This window comes from Bubalus kerabau, chromosome 4 (genome assembly GCF_029407905.1).
Source record: "Bubalus kerabau isolate K-KA32 ecotype Philippines breed swamp buffalo chromosome 4, PCC_UOA_SB_1v2, whole genome shotgun sequence".
In the NCBI taxonomy this organism is placed as follows: Eukaryota; Metazoa; Chordata; class Mammalia; order Artiodactyla; family Bovidae; genus Bubalus; species Bubalus kerabau.
The window spans coordinates 76,143,469-76,163,790 of NC_073627.1; the positions used below are offsets into that span (position 1 = coordinate 76,143,469).

The 20,322-nt window shown below is 42.9% G+C and overlaps 1 protein-coding gene across 7 annotated transcripts in view; it reads right to left on the reverse strand.

Moving 5' to 3' along the window:
* Positions 1-20,322, reverse strand: part of ELP3 (elongator acetyltransferase complex subunit 3) — a 219,600-nt gene that overhangs the window by 184,821 nt on the left and 14,457 nt on the right. For 3 of the 7 annotated variants that reach the window (XM_055577781.1, XM_055577785.1, XM_055577786.1), the window contains exon 3: positions 2,353-2,574. The exons of the other annotated variants lie outside the window; for them this stretch is intronic. The gene's annotated coding sequence lies outside the window, so the exon portion shown is untranslated. The remainder of the gene's footprint in view (positions 1-2,352; positions 2,575-20,322) is intronic. 7 annotated transcript variants of the gene reach the window in all.

Consider the following 20,322-nt stretch of genomic DNA (forward strand, 5'->3'; position numbering starts at 1 on the left):
TAATATTACCATCTTGTATTGTATGGGTTGTTACTGATACTGAAACCCTTTTTTGTATTTATTTAAGTTTCTCCCACTTGAATTGTCCTTTCATAATCTTTTCTTTTGGCATGGCTATCACTTTTTCTCATTTTTCTTTTTACTTTGAAAAAACTTCAAACTCTGAAAAGTTGTAACAGTACAAAGAACTCCCATCAACCCTGTATCAATATGCCAGCATTTTACCACACTTGCTTTATTATTCTTCAGTGGGAATGTGTGTGCTTGTGCATACCTTTCTCAACTATTCCAGAGGAGTTGTATGTCTATGCCCCTCCACTCCATAATATTTTAGTGTAGTCCATAAAAACAAGTATGTTCTCTTACATAACTCCAGTATAATGATCAAATTCGGGAAATTCAACATTAGTATAATATTATTGCCTTATCCACAGTCTACGTCCAAATTTCCTCAACTGCCCAGTTATGACCTGGGCAAAGCAATACTTTTTCATCCAGCATCCAACCCAGGATCAAGTATTTCACTTGCTTCCTTTAATCTCAGACATTGTCAAGGAACATAGGCCAGATGTTTTATAAAATGTTGGCTTGTCTGATGTTTCTTCGTGATTAGATTGGATACCCTTGGCGAAAACAACCACTTAATTGCCTCATCCTTTTTAATGAACAGAGTTGGAACTTGCTGCTGAACGATGAGGGAGGCGTCTAGAAACTAAACACAGACGCGAGTCTAACCCGGGTGTCGAAGCGGGTGCCTCCCTTTTTGTCCGGCAGGGTGGTCCTTGCTAGTCTTGGCGGGGCGGGCAGGGAGGTTGAGGAGGATTTGGAATAACCCTCTTAGTCTCTTAGGCCTGGAATACCGCCTGCCCATGGCTGTTGGTGATGAGGAGGCACTGCCAAGATGCTTTCACAATTGGAGCAGAATGGGGAAGAAGGCAGGGGGCACTCAGCTCCATTGCAGTCTGTGGCATCAGGAGGCAATAGCTTTGTTGGTCAAGTTTCTGGACTCTCCAGACTGGCTGACCTCCTGCAGGGCTGGGTGGGTCTCAGAGCACAGCAGAAGGAGGACAGGAGGCATGACCTCTGCCACGAAGCAGAGGACCCTGCCAAGCTTCGCTAATAGCTCAGGGGGTAAAGAATCTGCCTGCAATGCAGGAGCCGTGGGTTCAATCTCTAGGCTGGGAAGATTCCCTGGAGAAGGAATTCGCAACCCACTCCAGTATTCTTGCCTGGGAAATCCCATGGACAGAGGAGCCTGGCGGGCTACAGTCCATGGGGTCACAAAATATCAGACAAGACTGAGCAGCTAAGCATGCGCAGAGGACCCTGCCAGACTGAGACTGCCAGCAGCCCCGTCTCCTGACCTCCCATGGTCTCTCTTCCTCACGTTCTATCTTCAGCAGCTCCCTTCAGGCCCCACACACCCTCCTTGGGGAATGCCACCCTTTGTCTACCTTCCAGTGAAAGTTTCAGAGCTCAGGTTTGGCCAGAGGGTAATGGAGACACTCCTCTGCCCGTGTGTGTCAGTTCAAAAGTAGGGAGGAATGGCTCCTAAAGACTTAACTCGAGCATCTCCACCAGCAGGAACCATGGTCTCATCTGTGAGCAAGCACACTTCTCCAAAGCAACTATTGCTTTTTAAAAGTAATTTAGTCTGGGGGCTGCACTGTCTTTGTTGCTGCGCACAGGCTCTCTCCAGTTGCAGTGAGTGGGGCTACTCTCTGTTGAGTCGTGTGGGCTTCTCACTGTGGTGGAGCCCGGGCTCTAGGTGCACGGGCTTCAGTACTGGCACACAGGCATACTTGCCCAGAGGCATGTGGGATCTTCCAGGATCAGGGATCAAACCCATGTTCCCTGCACTGGCAGGCGGATTCTTAATCACTGGGCCACCAGGGAAGTCCCAAAGTGACTATTGGTATTATTCTTGTAGTAAACAATACTATCTTGTTTCATATGAGGAGAGCTTGCTCTTGGCCTCTGTTTCTTGGCAAGACTGTGCTAAGGTGCCTCTAATCCACCCTGTTCTGGGTTGATGTCACTAAAGCACTGCTTGAACTGAAATGGGCTCTTCTAGTCCCATCTCAACCTGGCAGGGCTGAGTTCATGGCACTTCTTTCTCATCCCCAGCTCTCTTCCTTAGGAGATGCCATGTGGATCCTGCCACAGTTACATCATCATAAGAAATGGTGACTCTGACTCACCTAAAATGTTAAATTATGCCAAGAAGCTCTGCTTACAAAAGCAGAGAAACGATCATTTCAGAATGCACGGCACTGAAATTGTAAAAATTAAAAATGTTTCTACAAGGACCTACTTTACAGCACAGGGAACTATATATAATACCTTTAATACCTTGGGGCTTCCCAGGTGGCTTAGATGGTATAGAATCCACCTGCCACGCAAGAGATGCAGCTTCGATTCCTGGGTCGGGAAGATCCCCTGGAGGAGGAAATGGCAATCCACTCTAGTATTCTTGCCTGGGAAATCCCATGGACAGAGAAGTCTGGCGGTCTTACAGTTCATGGAGTGGCAAAAGAGTCAGACATGACTTAGCAACTAAACAATAACAATAACCTGTAATGAAAGAGAATTGAAAAAGTATGTATTTATAACTGAATCGCTTTGCTGTATACCTGAAACTAACACCACACTGTTAATCAACTACACTTCAAAATTTTTTTTTGTTTAAAACATTTAAAAACAAAAATGTTTAAGTGCTAAATAACATAGTAGAATGTGTAATTTGTGGAGCACTTCATTATCTGACAATATGGGATAAATGAAGTGCTTTTTTTAAGATTTTTTTTTTTATGTGGACCATTTAAAGTCTTTATTGAATTTGTTACAACATTGCTTTTATGTTTTTGTTTTCTGGCCATGAGACATGTGGGATCTTAGCTTCCCAACCAGGGATCAAACCTGCAACCCCTGCACTGGAAGGCTGATTCTTAACCACTGGACCACCAGGGAAATCCCTAAAAGAGTTATTATTAAAATACAACCGCATCAGGATTTCCATGTCAAGGAGAGAACTGAAAAGTGACCTCTCTTTTTCTTGAAAGCATCTTACCATGCATAGTCTGTATTACTAGCTGACCTTCAGTTCCTTTGTTTCTTTTGCATTTCTCTCCATTCCAATTGAATTACCCAGAAAAATACGAATGTGTGCTGGTTTATTTTCTTCTATCTAAATACCACGTCACAACTCAGTACATCTTCCCTTCTCCCAGCCACATGGTTTAATCTGATTTAGGGATGAAGAGAAAATTGATAATGAGCCATGAAATCTGGGTGAAGCTGTGTTCTAGACACCCTCAGTAATAAAAACCCCTTCAATTCTCAATTTTAAAGTCTTGCTGCCTAGTCTTTATACAGGGCTTTTTATTGATTTTTGCTCCTGGCAGAAACATGGGGGTTCTTGCTTCTGGAAAGAAGACAAGTCACGTGACTGTGGCCTTTGTCTTTTGGCATCACATGGAGAAAAAGGCAGATTTTGCTTTGAGTTAGGAAATGAGAAAAAGCTGTACACAGAGGTAGAAAGAAACCGGAGGCCTGTTGATTGGGTCTTTCTCTCTCTGAAATCAAAATCTGTTGTAGAAATTTTTAAAAACGTGGTAGAACTGTTGAAACTCTGGAACAACTGGTGAGACAGTTCAGCATGATCGAAACATTCCTACTCAAGCCCAGATTGGGTGGAGCTAACAGTAGGTAGCAGTAACTGATGACAATTAAGGATTATATCTATGCATGTATTTCTTTGCATCTCACTGAGACTGTTCAATTTTCATTATTTTGATAATGGTATTTATTTATGCTTTTTGAATGAGCATCATAAAGGTGCCCAGAGAACTTAGGAGAAGCATGGATGAATGGAGTCACAAGTTAGAAGTTTTTAACAAAGAATTAGAAAACAAAGAAGAACTAAATAGAGATGAAGAATCCAACAACTGAAATAAAATAAATGCACTAGACAGAATCAACAGTGGATTGGGTGATACAGAAGAATAGATCAACACGCTGTAAGTCAGAGTAGTGGAAATCACTGAAGGTGAACAGAAGAAAGAAAAAAGAATCAAAAGAAATGATGAACTTCCCTGGTAGCCCGCTGGTTAAGAATCCGTCTGCCAATTCAGGGAACACGGGTTTGATCCCTGATACAGGAAGATCCCACGTGCCCTCAAGGCAGCTAAACTCACGTGCCACAACTACTGAGCTCCTGCGCTCTAGAGCCTGTGCACTGCTACGAGGAGGAGCCCCCACTCTCCACAACTAGAGAAAGCCCATGTGCAGCAGCAAAGACCCAGCGCACCCCAAAGTAAATTAATTTTTAAAAAGCAAATGAGGACAGTTTAAGAGACTTCTGCTGCTGCTGCTGCTGCTAAGTCGCTTCAGTCGTGTCCGACTCTGTGCGACCCCATAGACAGCAGCCCACCAGGCTCCCCCGTCCCTGGGATTCTCCAGGCAAGAACAGTGGAGTGGGTTGCCATTTCCTTCTCCAATGCATGAAAGTGAAAAGTGAAAGTGAAGTCTCTCAGTCGTGTCCGACCCTCCGCAACCCCATGGACTACAGCCTTCCAGGCTCCTCCATCCGTGGGATTTTCCAGGCAAGAGTACTGGAGTGGGGTGCCATTGCCTTCTCCAAAGAGACTTCTGAGGCAATACCAATCATACTAACATTTGTATTATAAGGGTCCCAGAGGGAGAAGGGAGAAAAGGGCAGGAAACGTATTTCATCTTCAGACTTCTACAACTAGATTTATCTTGATGACCATTTTGAAGTGTGCAGAAATATCAAATCACTATTTTGTACAACAGGAACGAACATAATGTTGCAGATCAATTATATTTCAAAAACAAATTCATAGAAAAAGAGATAAGATTTGTGGTCACCAGAGGTGGGAAGTAGAAGAAGAAGTGATGAAGGCAGTCAAAAGGTACAAACTTTCAGTTACAAGATAAGTAAATACTAGGGAGGTAATCAACAACATGATAAATATCATTAACACCGCTGTACATTATATGTGAAAGTTAGAGTAAATCCTAAGAGTTCTCATCACAAGGAAAACCTTTGTTTCTAGTTCTTTAATTTTATGTTGATATGAGATGATGGATGTTCACTCAACATTGGGATAATCATTTCATGATGGATATAAGTCAAATCATTATGCATATATATATATATACACACATATATATACACACACACACATTAAATGTGTACAGAGCTATGTGTCAATTACAGTAAATCACAGTAAAACTGGAAATAAAAGAGATTGTGAGACTTCCCTGGGAGTCCAATGGGTAAAACTCCAATGCAAGGGGCACAGGTTTGACCCCTGATTGAGGAACTAATATCCTACATGTTGGCTGTGCTGTCCAGCCAAATTAAAAAAAAAAGAGAGAGAGAGAGATTGAATGCAATCTATAACTACCTTTTAAAAGTATTTAAAGTGCTGTTCTCTTGGGGTGTAGAGTTTTAGAAATAATGGTAGTGGACTAATAAGCAACAGATCAAATCAGACCCTACCCCGTGGTTTTTCTCCAGCTTTTACGGAAATCTCATTATGCCTGGAAAAGGGAACATATATACTCCTTGCTGTAAAAGATGCTAATAAAGACCTCAGCCACAAAACAATCAAATACACTGCACTTTCTTTTCCAGTGGGGAGAAATATTTACATTTTCTCCATAATCTTCTGTTTTCTTCTATCACTGGCTTATAACAAAGAGAAGATTTTGCCAATTTGAGCCTAGAAATTGCTCCAATTTCTATATAGAAATGAAAATAGTGTCTGCTTGGTAAATTAGAACCTGGTTCACTATACATATTCATGGGTGTCTTAGTCTGCTGGGGCTGCTGTAACAAAATACCACAGACTTTGTGGCTACAACAACAGCCATTTATTCTCTTCAGTTCTGGAGGCTAGAAGTTCAAGGTGTCAGCAAGGTTGCTTGGAGACCTCTCTTTATTCCATAGAAGACTGCCTTGCACTGCAGCCTCACACCATTTTTCCTTTGTTTGCACTCTCCTAGTATCTTCCCATGTATTTAAGTTTCCTCTTCTTCTTCTTTTTTTTTTTTGATTTTATAAAATTGATTTCTTCAAAAATGAAATGTAAATGGCAGCCACAAAAGCCATGAATAGCGCAGTCATTTGAACTTTTAATAAACTTTGGGTGAATTCCTTTTCATTAAAATGAAGAATGTGGACTCCCTTAAATTAAAAGGGAAATGACTCCATTCCAATTCCTCTATTCAGTTGTTCTCCCTGTATCTGGCATAATCTGAGCATTCACCTTCAGAAGCTAATATTCTAAACTGGCTGTGTTAAGGTGGTTGTTCAAAGGATTTCATATATATATATATTTATAGAACAAAATACAATTATTGGAGAACAATTGCTCTACAACATTGACATGTGGCAGAGCCCAACATAATATTGTTGAGTTTCCTCTTTTGTCATGGACACCGGTCAGACTGGATTAGAGACTACCCATCAGCCTCATTTTAACCCAACTATCTCTTTAAAAACATGGTCACATTCTGAGATAGTGGTAGGGGGAGGTTAGGGTTTCAACATGTGAACTTGAAGGGGACACAGTTCAGCCCATGACAATGGACCAGTCTTCCCAGAACCCAGGGAGGACTGGTGCATCCTTGACAAGACCTGAGACTGGCTGCCTCCGTGCTCCGAACATGTGCTCTTCACCAGCTCTTCTCCACTGATGCACAGCACCATTGAGACCTGCCCCAAGGCCACAGAGGCAGAGCCCAGAACAAAGGCCACCTCCAAAGCTGACTTAGCCCCTTTGTAACCATTGCCAATAAGAGCCCCTGTAATTATCACTAGCCAGGTTCTTGAACCCAAATTAGGCAAAAATTCCCCCTCTTGGTAATCAGTCCATGGCACCCCAACCAATCACCTAATGCCAACCTTCCAGCAGGATTTTTCTTCATCTTGAGGCTACACATTTGGCTACTAACCCATGAAAACTGTCGAATCTCCCTGGTCTGTCGGGAGGTTGGAGTGCCCACATTATCTCTGTTCTTTATTTTTGATAAAGTCACTCCCTTCTGAAATGCTTTGTGTCTGGAAATTCTTACCAACACGTGCTTGGACTGCATCAACAAATACTGCCTACCTACTAAGTCTGAAGGGTTCCAATGCCTAAGAGTTGATCCCTCCTTAAGGAAGCTTGTAATCATGTGAAGATGTCGGGGTGACCTCTATCAACCAAACCAAACCTAAAGAGAGGTCCAAAGAGTTATGGGACTTCAGTGGGGACAGAAGCTTGTGCTTGGTGTCCTCGTCCGTTTGGACCGCTATAATAATACCATAGGCTGAGTGGCTTATAAACAACAGAAATTTACTTCTCATAACTCTAGAGACTGTGGAGTCCAAATCAAGGTGGTGGCAGATTCAGTGTCTGGTGAGAACCCACTTCCTGGTTCATAGCCAGGGCCTTCTCCCTGTGCCCTCACATGGCAGAAGGGAAAAGGGAGCTCCCTGAGGCCTCTTTTATGAGGACACTAATGCTATTCACAAGGGCTCCACCCTCAAATGTAAATGGGTGCAGTCACTATGGAAAACAGTAATGAAGCATCCTTAAAAAAACTGAAAACAGAGTTGCCATATGATTCAGCAATCCCATTCCTAGGCATATACCTGGACAAAACTATAATTCAAAAAGATACATGCGCCCCTATGTTCATAGCACCACTATTCACAATAGCCAAGACACGGAAGCTACTGAAATGTCCATCAGAGGATGAATAGATAAAGAAGATGTGGTACATATACACAATGGAATACTACTCAGTCATTTAAAAAATGAAGTAATGCTATTTGCAGCAACACGGATGAACGCATAAATTATCGTACTAAGTAAAGTAAGATACTGGGAAAGAATGAGGACAAGATGAGAAGGGGGTGACAAGGATGAAATGGCTGGATGACATCATTGACTCAATGAACATGAGTTTGAGAAAACACAGGGAGATAGTGAAGGACAAGGAAGCCTGGCATGCTCCAGTTCATGGGGTCACAAAGAGTCAGACACAACTTAGCAGCTGAATAACAACAACAAAAGTCAGGAAGAGAAAGACAAATAATACCATATGATATCACTTATATGTGGAATCTAAAATATCATACAAATGAATTTATCTGCAAAACAGAACAGACTGACAGATACAGAGAACAGACTGTGGTTCCAATGGGGAGGGAGAGGGATGGACTGGGAGTTTGGGATTAGCAGATGCAAACTGTTATACATAGGATGGATAAACTACAAAGTCCTATTGTATAGCACAGGGAATTATATTCAATATCCTGTGATAAACCATAATGGAAAAGAATATGAAAAAGAATATATATAACTGAGTCACATTGCTGTATAGCAGAAATTAGTATGAATACAACAGTGTAAATCAACTATACTTGAGTAATTAATAAAAAGATCATCGGCTCCACTCTTACTGCCAAGTCCCCTCTCAAAGGCCCCACTTCCTAATACCACATTGTGGGTCACTGGAAAAGACCCTGGTGATGGGAAAGATTGAGAGCAGGAGGAGAAGGGGACAATAGAGGATAGGATGGTTGGATGGCATCACCGACTCAGTGGACGTAAGTTTGAGCAAACTCTGGGAGATAGTGAAGGACAGGGAAGCCTGGCATGCTGTAGTCCACGGGTCACAAAGAGTTGGATATGACTGAGCGACTGAACAACAACATCACCATGCATTTCAATGCCCAGCGAGCTTCACTGACTCCACACTCCGGAGTAATTGTTTCCTCCTCTCCCCAGTAGAGAACTGTAGGCTGGTCACTGGGAAGTTTCTAGACTGGAAAACGTCAAGCCTGGATATATCATACTGATATCATACTGAAAACACATCAAGTGCACAGCAGGATGCTGGTGCTCAGTTGCCAGCCCTCGTTTCCCTTCAGCTCCCAGAAAATTGACTGCTCTCAAAGGAGAAGGCTGAAGATGATCAAACAACATGAAAAAAAAAATATTAAAGACAAATATTGGAGGTTCACTTGTAAAATAGTCCATCCAGATCAGCCTACAGTAAAACCCTGAGTTGACCCATTCTTTCAAATAGCTTTTTCAGTCCTCCACTCCTAAATATGAGAGACAATGAAGACTTTAGAGAACAGAACAATCTCTCACATAAGAGAATAAGAACAAAACAAACAGAATATAAGCAGCTCAGAGGCAATAGAGACCGTTATAAGGAGAAGAGACTATTTCTTAGAAGCCATCATTAATATCTTTAGGGAGACATGTAAAGATATTACATAGATGAGAAAAGAAAGTTCTACGATAAAAAATGTATCACAGAGTAAGAAACTCCTGGAAAAATAAAAAATTTGCTAGCAGAAAATTTTTTAAAGTTAAAAAGGATATTTGCAAGATAAATTCAAGGAAATATCCCCAAAAGTAGGACAAAAAAATGAGAAGATGGAACCTGGGAATTAAAAGCTAGGAAAATTAGAGAACTTGTCCAGAAAGTACAACAACTGAATAAGAAGAGTTTTGAAAGAGAAAAGGGGGAAGGGCACCTGGGAGGGAAGGAAATTGTGAAGGGAATAATTCAAGAAACTTGCCCAAAAATGTAGAACCTGCGATTTCAGACTGAAGGGTCTCATTTTGTGCCTGAACAATGGGTACAAAACTGGCCCACATCAACATTCATATTTGTAAAATTTCAAAGTACTGGGGGCAGAGAAAGTTTCAAACATTTCTAAAGAGGAAAGAAAGAAGGTCATAGGTAAGGGTCAGGGATAAGAATGGCTTTGAATGTCATAATATTGGAAGCTAACAATGGTAGGAGGTCTTAAACACTTGGAGGAGAAAATATCTCAACTTGGATATAAAATGGGAATTTAATGCCCAAACTATTAGTCAAGGGTGAAGGTAAAAGTAAAGATATTTTCAGCCATGCAAAGTCTCCATAGAGGTGTTCTGCCATAAATGTGCGCCACCAAACAAGGAAGAGAAAAGCAGGATAGTAAGAAAGCAGAAGTTCCAACCTAAGAACGAATTAAGGAGAAGCTCCAGGACTACGGTGAAGGAAAATCTCTGGATAATATCCATGAACTAGGTGTAGAGATGCTTCCCAGGTGGCTCAGCGGTAAAGAATCCACCTGCCAATGCAGGAGACACAGGTTTGATCCCTGGGTCTGGAGGATCCCCTAGAGAAAGAAGTGGAAACCCACTCAAGTATTCTCCCCTGGGAAATCCAATGGATAGAGGAGCCTGGCAGGCTACAGTCCATGGAGTCAGACATGACTTAGTGACTAAACAACAGCATCAAGTGTAGAGAGCAACTGGTCCACATGAAGGCAATCAAAAAGTTTGGGGGGATATCTACAGGAATATAAATTGGTAGAATATCTTATGTATTTTACTATATCTAGAAGAGATATTATTGTGGATCACAATAAACTGTGGAAAATTCTGAAAGAGATGGGAATACCAGACCACCTGATCTGCCTCTTGAGAAATCTGTATGCAGGTCAGGAAGCAACAGTTAGAACTGGACATGGAAAAACAGACTGGTTCCAAATAGAAAAATGAGTACGTCAAGGCTGTATGTTGTTGCCCTGCTTATTTAACTTATATGCAGAGTACATCATGAGAAACGCTGGACTGGAAGAAGCACAAGCTGGAATCAAGATTGCCGGGAGAAATATCAAGAACCTCAGATATGCAGATGACACCACCCTTATGGCAGAAAGTGAAGAGGAACTAAAAAGCCTCTTGATGAAAGTGAAAGAGGAGAGTGAAAAAGTTGGCTTAAAGCTCAACATTCAGAAAACGAAGATCATGGCATCTAGTCCCATCACTTCATGGCAAATAGATGGGGCAACAGTGGAAACAGTGGCAGAGTTTATTTTTTGGGGCTCCAAAATCACTGCAGATGGTGACTGCAGCCATGAAATTAAAAGACGCTTACTCCTTGAAGGAAAGTTATGACCAACCTAGTAGCATATTGAAAAGCAGAGACATTACTTTGCCAACAAAGGTCTGTCTAGTCAAGGCTATGGTTTTTCCTGTGGTCATGTATGGATGTGAGAGTTGGACTGTGAAGAAGGCTGAGTGCCAAAGAATTGATTCTTTTGAACTGTGGTGTTGGAGAAGACTCTTGAGAGTCCCTTGGACTGCAAGGAGATCCAACCAGTTCATTCTGAAGGAGATCAGCCCTGGGTTTCTTTGGAAGGAATGATGCTAAAGCTGAAACTCCAGTACTTTGGCCACCTCATGCAAAGAGTTGACTCACTGGAAAAGACTCTGATGCTGGGAGGGATTGGGGACAGGAGGAAAAGGGGACGACAGAGGATGAGATGGCTGGATGGCATCACTGACTCAATGGACGTGAGTCTGAGTGAACTCCGGGAGTTGGTGATGGACAGGGAGGCCTGGCATGCTGTGATTCATGGGGTCGCAAAGAGTCGGACACGACTAAGCGACTGAACTGAACTGAACTGAGAAGAGATGAATGCAAATGATGTAGGGGAGGCTGGAGATTAGAGAAGAATTCATGATAGATAAATAGAAAGCTACAGAATCAGAAAAATAAGATAATTATTCACTCTGGGAAAAATCAAATGTTGTAGAAGAAAATTAAGAAATAATATATATGGCATGACTTGGCTATGAACAGAGCTGATTTATATAATCAAATTAAACTGAAAATGATGTTTAAAAAAAGGCATGAGATGGCTCTATTAGGACAGCAGGGGAAGAAATATCATTTGATGTGGGAAGTAAAGAAAGAATTCTTCTCTCCATAGTGGGAACGGATAATGCATAAAACAAACAAAAATCAAGAAACAGCAGTATAACTGTGTTATTCAGAAAGGTGGAAAGAAGTATAACAAATCACTGCAAAAGTTGAAATGGGTGCCTATGGGAATTAGGATTTGGGTTTGAGCATTTAGGGATCTGTTGGTTTCATAATAACGCTATAGAAGTATTTGATTATTTTAAAAAACTATATAAAATGCTTGCATAAAAAATAAAATGCATGCATACCTTAGATAAATGTAAAACCTAAATTAAAGAAAACCTCCATTTTTCATGAGCTATGATATGTATCCAGTGCTTCAGGAAGGGGGACAAAAAGAAATATATTCTGTCACTTCATGTTCTGTCTGATTCCTTCACTCTTTTCCTTCCTCTCCCCTTTCTCTCCCTCCCCTTCCTTTTTTCCACTTATGTGACTCATTTTCCTCTCTTTTACCTCCCTCATTCTTTCTCAATTTCTCTTCAACTTTCCCCACTTCTTCCTCCTTTTCTCTCTTTCTGGCATAATATGCAGCCAAAATATCTTTATTATTATTACTTATTATATTTATTGAAGATAATGTTTCCTGTTCTTAGTTCTTAGTATGAAAAGCATGCATGGAATGTTCTTTCCTTCCCCCAGCCAAAACAATCTAGGCAGAAAAATGAGTGTAAGTTACTTTTTAACAAGGCAGAGAAATTTTTCATGTAAAGGTGCTCATCGACTTGGGAGAGACGTCAGAGGTCACTGGCTCCAACCAGTTGCCTGGTGTAGGAGATCCCTCTGTGGTATTTCCATTAAGCACAGGTTACCCAGGCTCTGATTAAACAAGGTGAAGTTTCCATCACAAGCCAGAACACTGAGATGCAAACAGCTGTTACGAATAAGAGCTTCTATAAAAACCTAAACTCACGCAGCACTGTGGTGCACGTGTGTTAAGTCACTCAGTTGTGTCTGACTTTTTGTGACCCTATGGACAGGCTCCTCTGTCCATGGGATTCTTCCGGCAAGAATACTGGAGTGGGTTGTCCTTTCCTTCTCCAGTGGATCCTCCCGATCCAGGGATTGAACCTGTGTCTCTTTGGGAAACCCAGAGCTTCTATATGTTGAATAGAAATCTGCCCCCCACCTTGGATTATTTAAACAAAACAAAACAAAACAAACACTGCTCCCCATGACAGCTTTTCATGTATCTGCCAGCAGAAAACACATCCCCTTGAGTGATTTCTGCTATGGGCTTAATACTTCTCTTTCCTGTTGGTTTCTAGACCCTTCTCCATCGTAGTCATCCCTGTGGGCACCCTCTGAGCTGCAACCTAGTCTTTCAGTAAGAGGCGCCTTAGAACTGAGCATACGTCACCAGGTGTGAGCTCACTGATGGAGACCGCAGGAGCTACCACGTCCCCTTTTCGGCTCACCATACTTCCGTTGATGCAACCTAAGTTTTGAAGTAGCTGAATATCTGTTTCTTTCAACCCCTGCTGACTTAACCTCGAAGTCATTTAAAAGCTTATGTTTTTTTCTTATGTGTCCCTGAGGGGCTTGCTATCCCATATCCTGTATGTAAACAGATGAGTTTCCCCAGCACTGTTATCTGTTTTACATTTATCCCACTAAGTCTCTTCTTCTGAGTTTTGGCCCCAATTTCCCCCCCACCCCTTTTGAGAATTTCCTTATGATTCACTTGAATGAACATGTTTGGCTCCCAATTACAAATTGCTCACATTAAAATTACTTCATCACTCAATTCCCAAACAAAATTTACATCATCTCAGCTCCAAGACAGATTCTCTTCAAGTCCCTCACTATGTGACCCATGCTGGGTCCCCCGGGCTATTGACAAGGAAGTCCGGGCAAGCCCTACTCTTGGGTCTCTGGCCTATGCACATGATGGGGAGAGGCACCCATGGCCTTCAGTGCCTAAAACCCTGGACCAGTGTCAGAAAACTTGAACTGTCTCCTGTAATCCATCATCCCCACACCTTCTGGGAAATGAATGAAAATGAGCCGAACACAAGGGGACGAAGCAGATGGTTGGGAGGATTCCATACTGGATGCTGAGCAGGGAACTCCACGAGGCGGAGGCCCTTGCTCCCACTGTCTCGGGACTCCGCGCCAGCTGTCAGCAGCTGGACACCAGAGAGAGAACCACATCATGATGAATACTCGTCAGGAGCTATCAACCCTGAAAAATGACAATGGCTAACATTTGTGAACTGCTTTGAGTTTTCAACATTCTTCTCCCTTGTAGTAACCCTTGCAGACAGGAAGGCCAGGGAGTCATAACCCAGTCTGACAGATGAGGAAACTGTAAGATTTGAAGAGGCTGGGAGATTTGTCCACACCCACAGCACTTGGGAGGTGGAGGCAAGGTCGAGTGTCCTGCCTTGGGGTCCAGTGTTTTTGGCAACTTTAAGCTGACTGTCAGGTCATCCATTATTAAGTGCTGAGCTACCACCTGCCCTGAGGCTGATGCTGGCTTAGACGCTGGAGGGGTGACACACACGAGTATAACACATGAACTCTGACCTCCGTGAGCTCAAAAAACCCTACAGTACTTTGTTCAGGGACCTGAGGGGGTGGGGCAACCCCTGAGCACAAGAGCCAATGAGAGAAGAGGAAGGCGGAGGATACTTCCGGTGAGGGGCAGGGCTTGGGCTGGTTGCAAAGTCTGGGGCACAGGCGTGAGGGAGATGGGTGTGGGTGTGGAGGGCTGAGAAGGGACTGGCGTCAGTGGGGATCAAGGTGAAGAAAACAGGATGGAGAGAGTGGCAGTCACTAGCCTTGATCAAGTGAAGGAGGAAACAGAATAGGCTTTATCTTGAAAGCAGGACTCCATCTTGGGCTGGACTGTGGACTTTGAGCTATATGCTCAATATCTATGGCAACGACATACCAACTGGAAAACCAGCACCGCCCCCACCCCCACCCCCCCAAGCGAGGAAGAGCCCCAGGGCTCTCCATCGCCTAAAAGAATACCCTAATTATCTGTGTCACCGAATAGAATCATACATTCTATTATGCTTATTGGGGTATGACCACAGGCCTATTGATAATTGTCCACTGTTAACTACCTAGGCTTAAGGCATATGAATCACGGGGGTTAACTTTGATTGTCAGGGAATTTGGGGAGGTGGATTTGTGCACTTAGGGTATATAAGGTTTTCACAAAAATTGGTCGGGGTCCTTGCCTAAGAGGAGACTCTGCCTTGGGCCCACTGGTCATATGGCTACAACACAAGGAAGTGAAACCCATGCTTTAGGCGTCCAGTCCTCAAATATTTATCAGGCTCTGCTGCAGGCTGGTGTGGCAATGGCAGGTGGAGCAGGTGGGACACGGTCTCCCCCCGCCCCAGGAAGGGGACAGACAGGACTGAATGTCTCCTCCCCACACCCCAGGAGCATGAGCCATCTTCTACTCTTTGACACTCAGAGGAATAAGCCTTACAGTTTTCTGACATTTGTTTTTATTTAAATTGTAAACAGTCTTTTCACTACCTTAGCTCAGAATTTCCTTCAGCATCAGCTGTGGAGCACTAGCCCTGTTCTCTGTGTGCACTTAAAAAGGGAGAAACCTTAATACTTTACCCCCCGCCCACTTGGGAAGGCACCATGCTCAATACCACCTTAAAGGCTCTGATAAGTCCTGCAGAAAGAGGACACTTTTGGTTTGAGCAGAGAACCCTATTTCAAGGGATTCTGAGGAATATCTCATGAAACTGGTGGCCTCACAGCCACTGTCCCATCCCATCTGGCCCTCACAACTGCCCTGTGAAAAGGGGTTATTATCTTTATGTCAGGTGAGAATACTGGGACCAAGAGTTTAGCGCTTTGCCGAAGGACACGCACATTGGAATTCTCCGATTAAGGTCTGGACTCGATAATATGAATCTACAACTTTGTCCGAGTTCAGCCTTACAGTGTCGGAGTCATCTTTTAAAGATGATTATTGGATTTTTCTGATTAACAAAGTATATGTACTTTTTTTGGGGGGGGGTGGATACAGAAAATTGTGCAGGAAGAAATAAAAGTCATACATGATACCAGTCTAATGGCAGAAAGTGAAGAGGAATTCAAGACCTTCTTGGTGAGAGTGAAAGAGGAGAGTGAAAAAGCTGGTTTAAAACTCAGCATTTAAAAAACTAAGATCATGGCATCTGGTTCTATCACTGCGTGGCAAATAGGGAAAAAGTGGGAACAGTGACAGATCTTATTTTCTTGAGTGCCAAAAATTACTGCAAATGGTGACTGCCACCATGAAATTAAAAGGTGCTTGTTCCTTGGAAGGAAAGCTACATCAAACTTAGCATATTAAAAAGCAGAGAGATCACTTTGCCAACAAAGGTCTAGTCAAAGCTATGGTTTTTCCAGTAGTCATGTGCAGATGTGAGAGGTAGACCATAAAGAAGGTTCGCACTGAAGAACTGATGTTTCAAACTGTGGTGCTGGAGAAGACTCTGGAGAGTCCCTTGGACAGGAAGGAGATCAAACCAGTCAATCCTAAAGGAAATCAACCCTGAATATTCATTGGAAGGACTGATGCTGAAGGTCCAATACTTTGGCCACCTCTTTGATGTAAAGAGCTGATTCATTGGAAAAGACCCTCATGCTGGGAAAGATTGAAGGCAGGAGAAGGGGACAATAGAGGATAAGATGGTTGGCTGGCATCACCAGCTCAATAGACATGAGTTTGAGCAAACTCTGGGAGAGAGTGAAGGACAGGGAAAGCTGGTGTGCTGCAGTTCGTGGGGTCACAAAGGGTCGAACATGACTGAGCAACTGAATAACGACAAAAGAGTGACGTAAAGCTGATCAGACATGGACTCTCCCAGAAGCCTGGGCTGATTCAGAAGCCCCCTTCCTTGGGTATATCCTTCCTCCCCCAACACTTAGCTCCTCTTGGCAGCGGCAGTGAGGCCTGTGGCTGGAGGTGGTTGCTGGATTTCAGTTAAGATCAGATGGGTACTTTGAGATAAACAGTAAGATGACAAGCCAAAAAGCATTTATGTTATTGATCAAACAAACTTGTAGAAAACCACACAAGCCAAATTCCTACATCATTTCCTGTGTGTACAATAACTACTTTTTAAAAAAACTCTGCTGAACAAGACCTAAATTGATTCAATTCACTGTATAATTAAACAATGTTTTCTTTTTAAAAGAGTAAATGTAAATTCTGGGTTTTGAGAGATTATGTATTTTTCATCAGGAAATTCCTACAAAGCCTACAATGACAGACCAAAATAAACACTGGTTTGGGAACCATGGACAAGTTGTGTTTTTTTTTTTTTTGTATTTATATTTCACCTGAACCAGGTTAAAAAGAAATGAAGACTCAAGGTATAAATTATAAAGCATATATTTTTGTAAAGCAAGCCACAAATGAAATAATACGATATCTAGATTGTCACATTCATGGAGACAGAAAGTATAAATAAATGCTGGCTCCCAGGGACTAGAGGAGGGAGTAAAGGGTTACTTTGATGGGAGTTTCAGTTTTGCAAAATAAAACAGTCCTGTAGATGGGTCACACAATACCATGGATTTACCTAACTACTATGTATACTAATAATTAAAAAGTCAGGATGGTGTATTTTATATTGTGTGTGAAAGTTTTAGTCGCTCAGTCATATCCAACTCTTTGTGACCCCATGGACTGGGGCCTGCCAGGCTCCTCTGTCCATGGAATTCTCCAGGAAAGAATAGTGGAAGGGGTTGCCATTCCTTTCTCCAGGGGATCTTCCTGACCCAGCGACTGAACCCAGATCTCTTGCACTGCAGGCAAAATCTTTACATCTGAGCCACCAGGGAAGCCCCGTGTTATGTGTGTGCTGTGCAAAGTCACTCAGTCATGTCTGGCTCTTTGCAACCCATGGACTGTAGCTTGCCAGGCTCCTCTGTCCATGGGGATTCTCCAGGGAAGAATACTGGAGTGGGATGCCATGCCCTCCTCCAGGGTACTGTAGCACAATTAATTTAAAAAATAAATTAGGTGTTTGGGATTAACAGATACACACTACTATATATAAAATAGGTAACCAACAAGGACCTATTGTATAGCATAGGGAACTATATTCAATGTCTTGTAATAACCTATAATGGAAAAGAGTCTGAAAAAGAATATAGAATATACGCACACACACACATATATATATATATTGATATGTTGTAGCCACGCGTTCCAGGAAACAAACTCACTTAGAAGGACAATGCAGACAGTGCAGTGCAGTTTATTCTCTGGCAAGCCCAAGGCAGAGGCTCCTCTTAGCCAAGGACCCCCACCAGTTTTTGTGAAAACCTTATATACCCTAAGTGTATGTGCACAACCCACCTCCCCAAATTCCCTGACAATCAAAGTTAACCCGTGATTCATATGCCTTAAGCCTAGGTAGTTAACAGTGGACAATTATCAAAAGGCCTGTGGTCATACCCCAATAAGCATAATAGAATGTATGATTCTATTCAGTGACACAGATAATTAGGGTATTCTTTTAGGTGATGGAGAGCCCTGGGGCTCTTCCTTGGGTTGGGGGGGGTGCTGGTTTTCCAGTTGGTATGTCGTTTCCATAGATACTGGGCACATACCTCAAACTCCACAGTCCGGCCCAAGATGGAGTCCTGCTTTCACGATAGAGCCTGTTCTGTTTCCTCCTTCAGATATATGTATAACTAAATCACTGTGCTGTACACTGAAACTAGCGCACTGCGGTAAGTCAACTACACTTCAATTTGAAAAAGTAAATAGTAAATTACAGTGAAGATATATGAAAAAAAAAAAAACAACCCTGAATATATGATACAGGACCTTTAAGCTCCCTGGAGAAAGAGGATGATATGAGAAGAGCAGTGGCCTGGGTTTAACTGCTGTGCTCAGACTCACCCAAGTCGTTCCTCCTGCATTCTCTGTGCTCAGCCACACAGGCCTCGTCTGCCCCTCCAGCGTGTCCACTTTGTCTCCATACTGGGGTCTGTGAATCTACTTGTCTCTTGTGCCTAGAACACACTTTCAACCCCAGATCTTCACACAGTTACTGCATCCAAACTTACTCTACTGGCTGCATGATAGCATCCGTGACAGAGGTAAGGCTACTGTCCGAGAAGACGGCAGGCTAATATTTCAAAATAATCTTCTTACCAGGGTTTGGATGCCAGTTTCCTTTATGGATCCGAGATGGAGGGGGGGCAGTGAGGAAACAAAGTAAAAAGGCCATCAATCTTGCCAACAATCTCCTAGAATGGCAAGCCTAGGGCAGGAGGATGTGTTAATTTCTTCCTTCCTGCCACCCACAGGTGGATAGGGTTCTGAACAAAGGCACTTTAACAGTCAGGCAGAGGGGCAAGATTCTCTGAGGGAGCCCACTATGTGTGATTATAACAAGAAAAGCAATGGAAAGCAAGTCAAACAGTTCCAAGATGGAGTCAGAATTGACTTCTCCCTGCAACAACAATGCTCGTCTGTGCAGCCCTCGCTGTTTTGTCAGGCACTGGTGTAGACATTTGGTTGCATGAGCGAGCCGCCTTCACAGGGCTGGTGTTCCACAGAACATAACAATACAGTAATAATCATCAGCAAGCATAAATTAAGTCTATGGGGTAATGAGAAAAAAAAAAAAAAAGGCGAAGGGTATGGAGAATCTCCAGGCAGGTCCTGGAGAGTGATTTTAAACAAGAACCTTAGGGTCAGCTCTGCTGAGAGCATGACATTTGAGAAAAGAATGGGAGGCAAGAGTTCATCATGGAAACACGTGAGTGAACCACTCCACACAGATACAACAGTCAACACAAATCCATCAAGCAGAGACCTGCTGGTGTAAATGGAGGTACACAGACAGCTGGGAATTCAGGCTTAGAGTCCAGGTTTAAAAAAAAAAAAATTCAGACTAAATAAGTATAGTTACAGGAGCTCAGCTTCACTGGTCATCAGGGAAATGCAAATTAAAACCACAGTTTGGGACTTCACTGATGGTCCAGGGGCTAAGATGCCAAGCTCCCAATGCAGGGGGCCTGGGTTCGATCCCTGGTCTTATTTTAGATCCTGCATGCAATTAAGAAGTCTGCATGCCACAATGACGATCCTGCAAGTTGAAACTCAGACCTAGCACAGCCTAAATAATTAAAAAACAAAACACAGTATGTTTGCATAGGTGCCTGCTCAGTTGTGTCTGACTCTTTGCAACCCCATTGACTATAGCCCAGCAGGCTCCTCTGTACACAGGGGTTCTCCAGGCAAGAATACCAGAGTGGGTTGCCATTTCCTTCTCCAAGGGATCTTCCCAACCCAGGGACTGAACCCACGTGTCCTGCATTGGCAGGCAGATTCTTTACCAACTGAGCCACCAGGGAATCCCAAAACACAGTATGATGCCTCCACAGAAGATAGATGTCACTAACACAAGCATGGCTGTGAACCGTCTAAAACCCTCATGCTTTGCTGGAGGATGGTAAACTTTGCAAAGTTCTTGGGGAACATCTACTGAAGCTGAACACGGGCCACCCGATGACCCAGCAATTCCTTTCCAAGGTATA